Raw genomic sequence first — 9364 nt, forward strand, 5'->3', positions numbered from 1 at the left:
TCGCCATATTGGATGGAGCAGACCGATAGAGTTTTCTGTTTGCCAAAACGTCACCGTAAAGCATTGATAGCACTAATAAAATGGCAGAGTGTAGATACGTCCTTTTGTATTAGATCCCGAGTCAGACCCGGATGGTTCTGCAGCTCAGGAGGAAGAAAATCCACCTCGACACAGATCATCTCAGGACGCTTCAGTGTGGTGAGTCAAACCGGTACTGTAACATGTATAGTTTATACGTGGAAATATAGGCAGACTTCACCAATAAACTATTTCTATAACAGGGCTCCATCCTGCTCCTTCACTTTTCTCTGTCTGTTTTATCCATCATGCTGAAAGTGTAGTCTAAAGATTGCCTCTACCGTCAGTTCCTCACTATGTTATTACCGCAGCATTATTGTGGTCCAGGTTCGCAGTGCATGTCAGAACAAGCATGCAAATATCACAGTCTCACAAGTATTACGACGTCTGCTAAAACTACAGTGTTTTAACTGCTAATTTACCATGTAAAGCCGAGCTGCTCAGCAGAGCAGAGTCCCTGCATCCAGCATCCGAGGCGGGATACTCGGCTCTTGGTGGGTGTATCCCTCGGTGGCGGTTGTGTGACTTACTGACATCACAGAGGAGGAGCTGCTTCATTAGATTACTCCAATAAAAAGAAAGGTACCTCGTGGCGTCACAACGTTTAAAATCTCGCGGCCAACTGGCAATGACCTATTGTCAGAGGCATCAAACCTCGTTCTAGGATATCAGAAAAAAATACAATATCTCATTTTTTGAAAATTCAGGGGTTGAAAGGTCTTGTTTTCAAAATGTATTATATTATATGTAAGTATTAAATCACGCATCAGCATGACATGTCCCCTTTAAAGGTTTGATTTTACTTAGCCAGAAGTTGTTATAATCAAAGAAAAAATCAAATCAAACTTTTTTTTTTTCTTTTCTGGGAATCACATTCCTATACATAGGGGATGAGTGGATAGAGGAGAGGTGGGAATTTATGGATGATGTAGGAAGGGTCTGATAATTCCTGGTATTGGACGCCTTATTAGGCATTATCCTGAGTCTCTGTGCACCAGACAATGTTCTTTGCTTACATTTAAATGATCCATTGTGCATTCATTTGGTTGGGCCCTTCTCTATCCAAATGAGCCTCGTTGCAAATAACACTTAATTCTCGTAGTCTGATTGAATATTTATAGTCTTCTGAGGGTTAATGGGAGCTATGCCACAGTGTTTTGAAGCTTTTCATTGATCAAACTAAGAATTTCACAAAAATACATCTGTACAGAAAATTGGTTGATATTTTTTTTCAATTGCTGTAAAGGTTAAATCTGTTTGAAGCTCCCTTTTCTAGCAGCAGTTCAGTTGAAATGTGGCAGCTCATTGAAAACTCCTGAAACTGGTTGTACATAGCTTTCTTCCCTGATTGAATGAACGTTTTGTCTGTCAAATTCAATAAGGGCCAATCAGATTCACAAAAAAATGAAGTGTGTTACCGCAGAGGGATACACATCACAATGTGAACTTGACAGGTAGCTGTTGTCATGTTAATTAACGGTGTTATACTTTTTCTTAAATTTCTTCTGTTATGTAGTAATTTAGTTTTGCTACATTAAAAGTAGCATATATAAGCAATATAATAATATAATAAATATAATATAATAAGCAAATGCAAAATGTATCTTACCTGTGAAACAACAAAAAAAGAGAGTTTCATTACAGTCCTTGACAATCCAGGTCCCATCCTCTGTTATCAACACACAAGGCTGTTTTCCATTAAAGTTGTCTGGTTGGTTTATTCTCCAGTTTTCATAACCGGTTTTTATGCCACCAGTGTTTGACCATCTCCAAGAGATAACTGTTTGCTGGGATGCTGGGCCATCCTTCAGCCCAATCCATGCTTTTGAGATGCCTTGTCTGCTTAAGCTGCTAATGTTGGTCCCATTTTCAGTGGTAGCTAGGCCACTGTATTTAACTCTGCAGTATTGCTGAGCATCAGCCCAGTTCATTTTTAAGTTAATGCAGTGGAACTTGCGAAGATCATAAAGAGAGGGCGTGCAAAGTCCTAAAGAGAGTGACAGAGGGCATTATTTTAACAACTGGAACTGTTCATTTGAACTGATATTGGATTGAAATGAAAACTTGTTATGAGTTTCTTTTTGCTCATTTGAACTTGAAACCAAAAACCGTTAACTTGAAACTCTTACCAAAGATAAAGAACAGCAAAGACAAGGCAAGGTCCATGTCTGATGACACTAAAAGCAAAAAACAAAGACAATAAGAAACAATTTTTCTCCACATTTGACTCCCTGACCATGCATAAACCAAATTTCAGGTCACTGAGCTCTGAGGTTTTTGAAAAATGCTTTTCAAGGTGGAGATTTTTTAAAAAAAACTACTACTACTTCTTTATTCTTAAAGACAGGTTTTAGAATGTGCTCTTATCAGGCCACAACTTGCATATGACAATTGTTGTATTTATATATAACGTGCATGCACCAATAGCATATTTAGAAGGGAACCTGGCTTTTCTTCTTCATTATACCACAGCGAAAGGTTAAATAAGAATAACACACTTAGTAGTTTTTGATTCAACACTTCCTACACAGTTAAAAGAACACGCTTATCATTGCCAAGACACTTGCAATGGGTTTAATGTTTTTTTTCTGACAGCACGGACTACCTTTTTTTTTTTTTTTGAAAATGGAGAGAGAAAATCCTTTTTCAAATGCACATATTTACATGTGGATGTAGCCTAAACTAAAATACAGGGATTCCACAGGGTTCTGTATTGGGTCCTTTCATTTTTACAATGCACAATAACATTACATCAACATTATGAACCCTTTAAGGTCTGTACTGCATTACTAATACTGTGCAGTAAGCTGCTTAACCATTATATCAAGGACTTTACAAGCTGAATTACTGCTAAATGCAGATAAAACTAACACATTAAAACTTTTAAGTCATATTTTAGAAAGGGTCACTGTATAAGTTCCACAAAACCCCTTCAAGGCAAATTTCTTATTGAGCCTCTGCCTTCACTCTGAAGTCACTTAGCCTTGAGATAAATCACAGGTTACAGATTTTCCTCTCATCAAGATGCATTGTAAGAAACATTTAGCTGGTTAACTTTGATAGACAGGACCATGCTCAGGGACCGCTAAGGATCAAACACAGGTCAAATTAATGGACATAACTCATCTCAGTCCAATCAAAAAACACACTTATTACAGTGACATAACTAAACAAAACTTCAAGTTTTGAGACTTGATCAGGAATTTAAATGGTAGGTTATAAATTATATAAAATTCACTTGGATTTTCAAAAAGGCACTCTTGAAAATTAAACGGACACTCATGCTGTTAAAAAACACAACTTAAAACAAACCAATCCAATGAAAGTCTTTAGAAGAGGTAAAATAAGATCCACTCACATGTATTTCTGTTGATAGAACCAAGGATTTACTCTTCGAATGGCTGGTGATGCTGAGGAAATATCTGCTACCCCTCCTAGAGTCCACAGTACTTACTAAGCTTCATCGTACATATTTTAATATCCAAATGAGTATCTGACAGAGGTCACATTGGCATGTGGTACTGAAGGAACTGAAGACAGAGCTTTGCTGTACTTAAAGTACTTATATTAAGATATTTACAGCGCAGACTAGTTGGAGCTGATAGAAAGACAACATTAACTCAAATAGCCACTTATTACAACCAGTTTATGCAAAAGACTATCTCTGGACTCACAACACGTCCAACCTTGAAGCAGATGTTCACAGCAGCAGAAGACCACACCGGGTGCCACTCCTGTCGGCTAAGAGCAGGAAACTGAGGCTACAATTCACACAGCAACACCAAAACTGGACAACAGAAGACTGAAAACTGTTGTCTGGTCTGATGAGTCTGGATTTCTGCTCCACATTCAGATGGTAGGGTCAGAATTTGGCGTCAACAACATGAAAGCATGGATCCACGGTTCAGGCTGCTTCTGGTGTAGTGGTGTGGGGGGTATTTTCATGGCCCCTTGGTACCAACTGAGCGGGGTTTAAAGTCCACAGCCTCCCAGAGTATTGTTGCTGACCATGTCCATCCCTTTATGAGCACAGTGTACCCATCTTCTGATGGCTACTTCCAGCAGGATAACGCTCCATATCACAAAGCTCAAATCATCTCAAACTGGCTCTTGAACATGTTAGTGAGTTCACTGTACTCCAACGGCCTCCACAGTCACTAGATCTCAGTCCAGTACAGCTCCTTTGGGATGTGGACAAACAGGATAGTCTCATCAAGGATGTTCAGTCCACAAATTTTAAGTGACTGTGTGATGCTATCATGTCAACCTGGAGCGAAATCTCTGAGGAATGTTTCCAGTACCTTGTTGAATCTATGTCATGAAAAATTAAGGCAGTCCAGTCGGAACATGTAACACCAAAGAACTAAAGCTGGGATTGACTTGTCAGTGTCAGTGAGCTGCACTGCAAAGCTTTTAGATTATTTACAAGTGCCTATCAAAATGACCTGAATAAAGGTGTTATTTCCAAACCTAAAGTCACGGTGGGGGGAAATTATGGTTATTTAACATAACAGACTCAACCATTGGATAAACTTTCAAAACAAACAAGAACCCAGAAACTGAGTCTTAAAGTACTAAGATAAACTTAAAACACAAACAAAAAGTCTTTCAGTTTTTTCGTTGTTTTCAAAGAACAGATTTTCTCTTTATTCAAAACTTTTTTATGTAAATCACCAAATGTAAATGAGTCCAATGAGCTGTGAACAGTCTAAGGAACTGCTTTGTTTTCAAAGAAACTAAACATCTGTTCAACCTTTTGTACATGATGGGGAAAACGTAATCCTGATCAATAACATCTTCAGATGAGCTTAGAATTCCATTTGTTCTTTTGCAATTTGATGAACACCAATCAGCCAGAACATTCAGCCACTTACAGAGATGTATTATGATCAAATTCAGCATAGTCCAGTTTCAAACAGAACTTCATCTCCTTTCTATTCAAATATCTTCAAATGTTTCAGTCCGGTGAGTTTTTGTTACTGGAACCTGATCTTGAAGTAAGCAGTCAGAGAAGAAACAAACCTCAAAAAGTTTGCATTGAGTGCTTTTTTTAGATGATTTATTCAAACCCATATGATCATGCCAAGTCAACAATTGCCTGATGTTTGAAATGTAATTTCGACCAGTTCCTTAAAAACCTCCTCAAACAGCAGCAGCAGTCAGATCCTGAAGAGGACAGACAGCTGTCAGAACTGAAGACTGAAGAGATGTGGAGTTAGGTAAGTAAATAAGACCAATAAGTAAATAAACAGTTTTTTTTTCATTTTAAATATTTTCAAAGTATTTCTTTTCTCTTGTGTAAAAGAATAACTTTTGTTTTTCCTCTTTTTGGCTTTCTTAGATGTGTGAAATGTGCCATAATTGGTTGAATATTTTGTCTAAAGCAGCTTGTCAACAGCTAGCTGAGGACAAAAATATTTCGATTTGTTGCACAAGAACACACGGGAGGAAAAGAAACTGATTAATAAATGCAATAAATCTTGAAGAGTCTGGGTTAACAGTTACACAGGGTACAAAATAAACACACAATGCTCTGCGAATGTTTTGTATTTTCTTTAAATTTGGAAGACAGAGCTTGTTCAATTGAACCTCGTCCTGATAAATGTGTCTTAAGCAGCAAAAGTACACCATATTTATGTGTGTCACCAAACAAAGAAAAAGGAATAGAATTCAGGAGGTAAAAGTTGGAAAGACTCCATGAAATGTGTCATTTGTAATTGTGATTTTATTTTCATTCACAGTTAATCAAAATGGAAAACGCCATTTTCATGGTCCTCCTGATTCCAGGTGAGAAGAGATTTATGAATTAAAAAGTGTAACATTGAAAAAAAAAAAAAAAGATTTAATATGCGGAATCAATAAATAAAACTTGAATTTCTGGGATCACAGATGTTAATTAGTAAAGAGGGATTATGTTTAACAATAATGTTTGTGATGGTTTGAGTTGACTTTCAGAATACTTTTATTGAAGTAACAGAGTTGGTGTTAGTGTCTGCGAATGGAAAGACATTCCTTTCTGTTGAAATGTTTTCCTGGCAGGTGAGAATCACTGGACTTCATCTTCTGCAAGGAAAAATATGTTTTCTTTAAGCTAAGATATTTTCTTCCCTGGTTTCATTGTTATGTTTCTTATTGTGCCACGTTAAATTCATACCAAAGTAGGGACATCACCCTGATCGTCATTCACTATGAACTCAGAAGTTCTGAGTTCTGACACACCACGTCTTCCACATGGGGCGAAATCCATGCTTCAAATGTGAAGTCATGAATAAAGTGGTCATTCATATCATTTCATAAAAGTTCCGTTTATTAATTCCCCATCTTTCCCAAGGGTCCTGTGTCCTCTCCACTCCTGAACAAAATGCCTACCACTTCGTCTCACAGAAGATGAACTGGGATGACGCGTTGGTGAACTGCGTCCTCACGTACACTGACCTCGTCCAGATACAGAGCAGTAAAAATGTGACTGCTGCAATGGAGACTGAGACCTCGGGATACACCGGAAAGGCCTGGATAGGACTGTTCAAGATCCTCTCCGATTGGACCTGGGTGGATGGAGAACCGCTCACATACACCAGATGGAAAGAAAACCAACCAAACAACAACTACGGTGATGAGTTCTGTGTTTGTATCAATAAAAACGGAGAGTGGCTGGATGCACAATGCTCTTTGAAGAAAAGTCACGTTTGTTTCAATGGTTGGTATTGGCCCAAATTACTTTAGCTTCATAGTTACTTCATACTTTATAGCTTGTTTAGAAAAAGCTTGGTGCTGACGATCAACACTTCCCTCTACTGACATGTTTGACTCGGGCAGGATCACAGTGAAACACATATGAAGGCTGGGGGTATTCTTTAAGGTACATGTTGCCAGAAGACAAGACACTAAAACCATCAAGCATCAGATACAGGTTATGTGTTAACTCTTGTATAGGCACAGGGCTATGCAGAAACCTACATTGGTAGGTTGACACAAAATTGAGAGCAGTTCTCCCTTCAAGACCTATGTTGTATGACTGAAATCAGACAGATTTGGCCACTATTTCCCATCCACCTGAGTCTACATGAACTTTTTCACTGCCATCTTGTTTTGTTTTGTCTTCTCACCAGGAAATAAGATCAAATTTTATAGCCAACAACTGACATGGAACAACTCCAAAACCCACTGTGAATCTGTGGATTCAGAACTGGCTGTTATTCCCAGTGAAAATGTGAATCATAACATCAAAGAAAATCTGGATGAAGATGCGTGGATTGGTCTCTCCAAGCCTACGCTCTGGTACTGGTCGGAAACTGATGAACTTCTCACGTTTCAAAATTGGAAATCTGGACAACCCAACAACACGGAAGTGGACAGCTGTGCAGCCATACAGCTGAGTGATGGCACCTGGACTGACGAGCCGTGTGAGACAGCTTTACCTTCCCTCTGCTACGGAGGTATGAATCACCAACACATTTCATACTGTAGAGATACTGTACCTTAGCTGTGCCTCAGAAACAGCTTAGAAGATGTACTGTTTGGTTTATGTTGGATAAGCTTTCAGCTGATAATAATGAAATATTGGCATTAAAGGTCCCATATTATGTTCCTTTTCTGCAGTTTGATATGGATCATTGATGTTTTCATGAAATGGTAGTAACATGTTTTGGTCCAAAAAGCCAATAAATCAAGCACAGCAGCATTGTTTCCAGGCTCTCATAGCCCCTCTGTTCAGAACGCTCTGATTTAGTGGGCGTGGCCTTCATATGTAAATGAGACACCACTGATACCGCCCCGCTCTTCAGCGTCACTGAGAGCGGCACCACGAGCTCCGAGTGCACAATGTTTAGAAAACAGCAAAGCTCTTTTACCGTAACATTACAGGCTAAAACAAAAGGCTAACCACAGCTAAAGTTAGCATCCTGAAGCTAACACAGAGACAGGGGTGACACTGAGGAAAAGCTCTTACATCTGCTCCACAGCACACAGTATTTAAAATACTCACATTTCCAGGGTTCGAGGTTTGTTGGCGGATAGTTGGTAATGCGTCTGGATTCAGGACCAGTCTATTCGCTCGCCCTCTGTTGGACTGTCCAAAGTTGGAAAAGCAGTCGGCCATGAAGTGACTAGCACACACATGCACAGTTTTACTGAGAGTAGCTGGAACATTTCCTTGATAAATGAACTCTAGACACTCAGTCTTGTCTTCTTCAGAGATAGGAAGCTTGTGCATGGAACTATGTGGCTGTTTACAGCCAAAAACAAAGCAGTGATGGCTCTTCAACTTTGGCATTCTCCTCCCCTCCAGCAGCAGGGAGGGGAGTGGGTAGGGAGGAGGTTCGGGGGTATCTGCTCCGGTGGACCAATCAGGTCAGACTTGCTCCTGATTGGTCAAAAAAGGGAATCGCTGACATCAGCAAATCCCGGAAATTCCAAATAGCTCGTTTTAGGTCAGGATTTTACATTCACAAGCACTACTAAGTACAGGTTTTGTCATTAAATATCACATTTTGTGGGCTGGGAGGAAAGCCAAAGACCCACAAATTTCACTAAAAGACTTAATAAAGTGATTTTTACATAATATGGGACCTTTAACTACCCATCCAGTAATGCAATTTTGGATTGATTTTACTAATAGTTGGAGGGAACAGTTGAAAATAATTTCTCTGCTTGTTGTCTCTGATGCTGTGCAGTTAAGAAAGTTACCAAAACCTGGCAAAAAATTATAAAAGTGAAGATTCAGTCCAGTGCAAACATGGAAAATGGAGCCGTTGCTTCTCAGTTACGGCAGCAGGTAAATGGTTTTACACACGTTTGGTTTACACTTATTTTCTAATTTTTACCACAGCTACCAGATTCTTTTACTAACTTAAACTACAGACCCGGGCACAACATTATATGTCCTTAAGTCAACACCTGAACACAAAAGGTGAATATCGTACATTGGCTTTCTATGGAATAGTTTTGATAAGTTTGTAGTCTCTCTTCTTGTGTCAGATATACCTCAACCTCTCAGCATATTTTTAGAAGCTTTTTGATTGTATGTACCAGATTTATCAACACAGAGAGCAGTTTTGTGATAGTTGGAGGGAGAAAACCTATGAATTTTACTCAGAGCACAAAATGATAAAGGATATCTTCTCCCTCTGCAGCTGCATAATGCACTGACCCAACAGGGATTGAGCGAATTCAAACTGACCTGGAGGAAGACGCCGGTGAAAATACAAGAGCAGCAACAAAGAGACGGTAATCACAACACTCGCACACACAAGTACAAAGTTGTTTTTTAAGATCTAAAATGATTCTG

Source organism: Halichoeres trimaculatus, unplaced genomic scaffold, assembly GCF_033239565.1.
Source record: "Halichoeres trimaculatus isolate MK-OKI-2021-1 unplaced genomic scaffold, fHalTri1.1 fHalTri1_scaffold_12, whole genome shotgun sequence".
Lineage (NCBI taxonomy): Eukaryota > Metazoa > Chordata > Actinopteri > Labriformes > Labridae > Halichoeres > Halichoeres trimaculatus.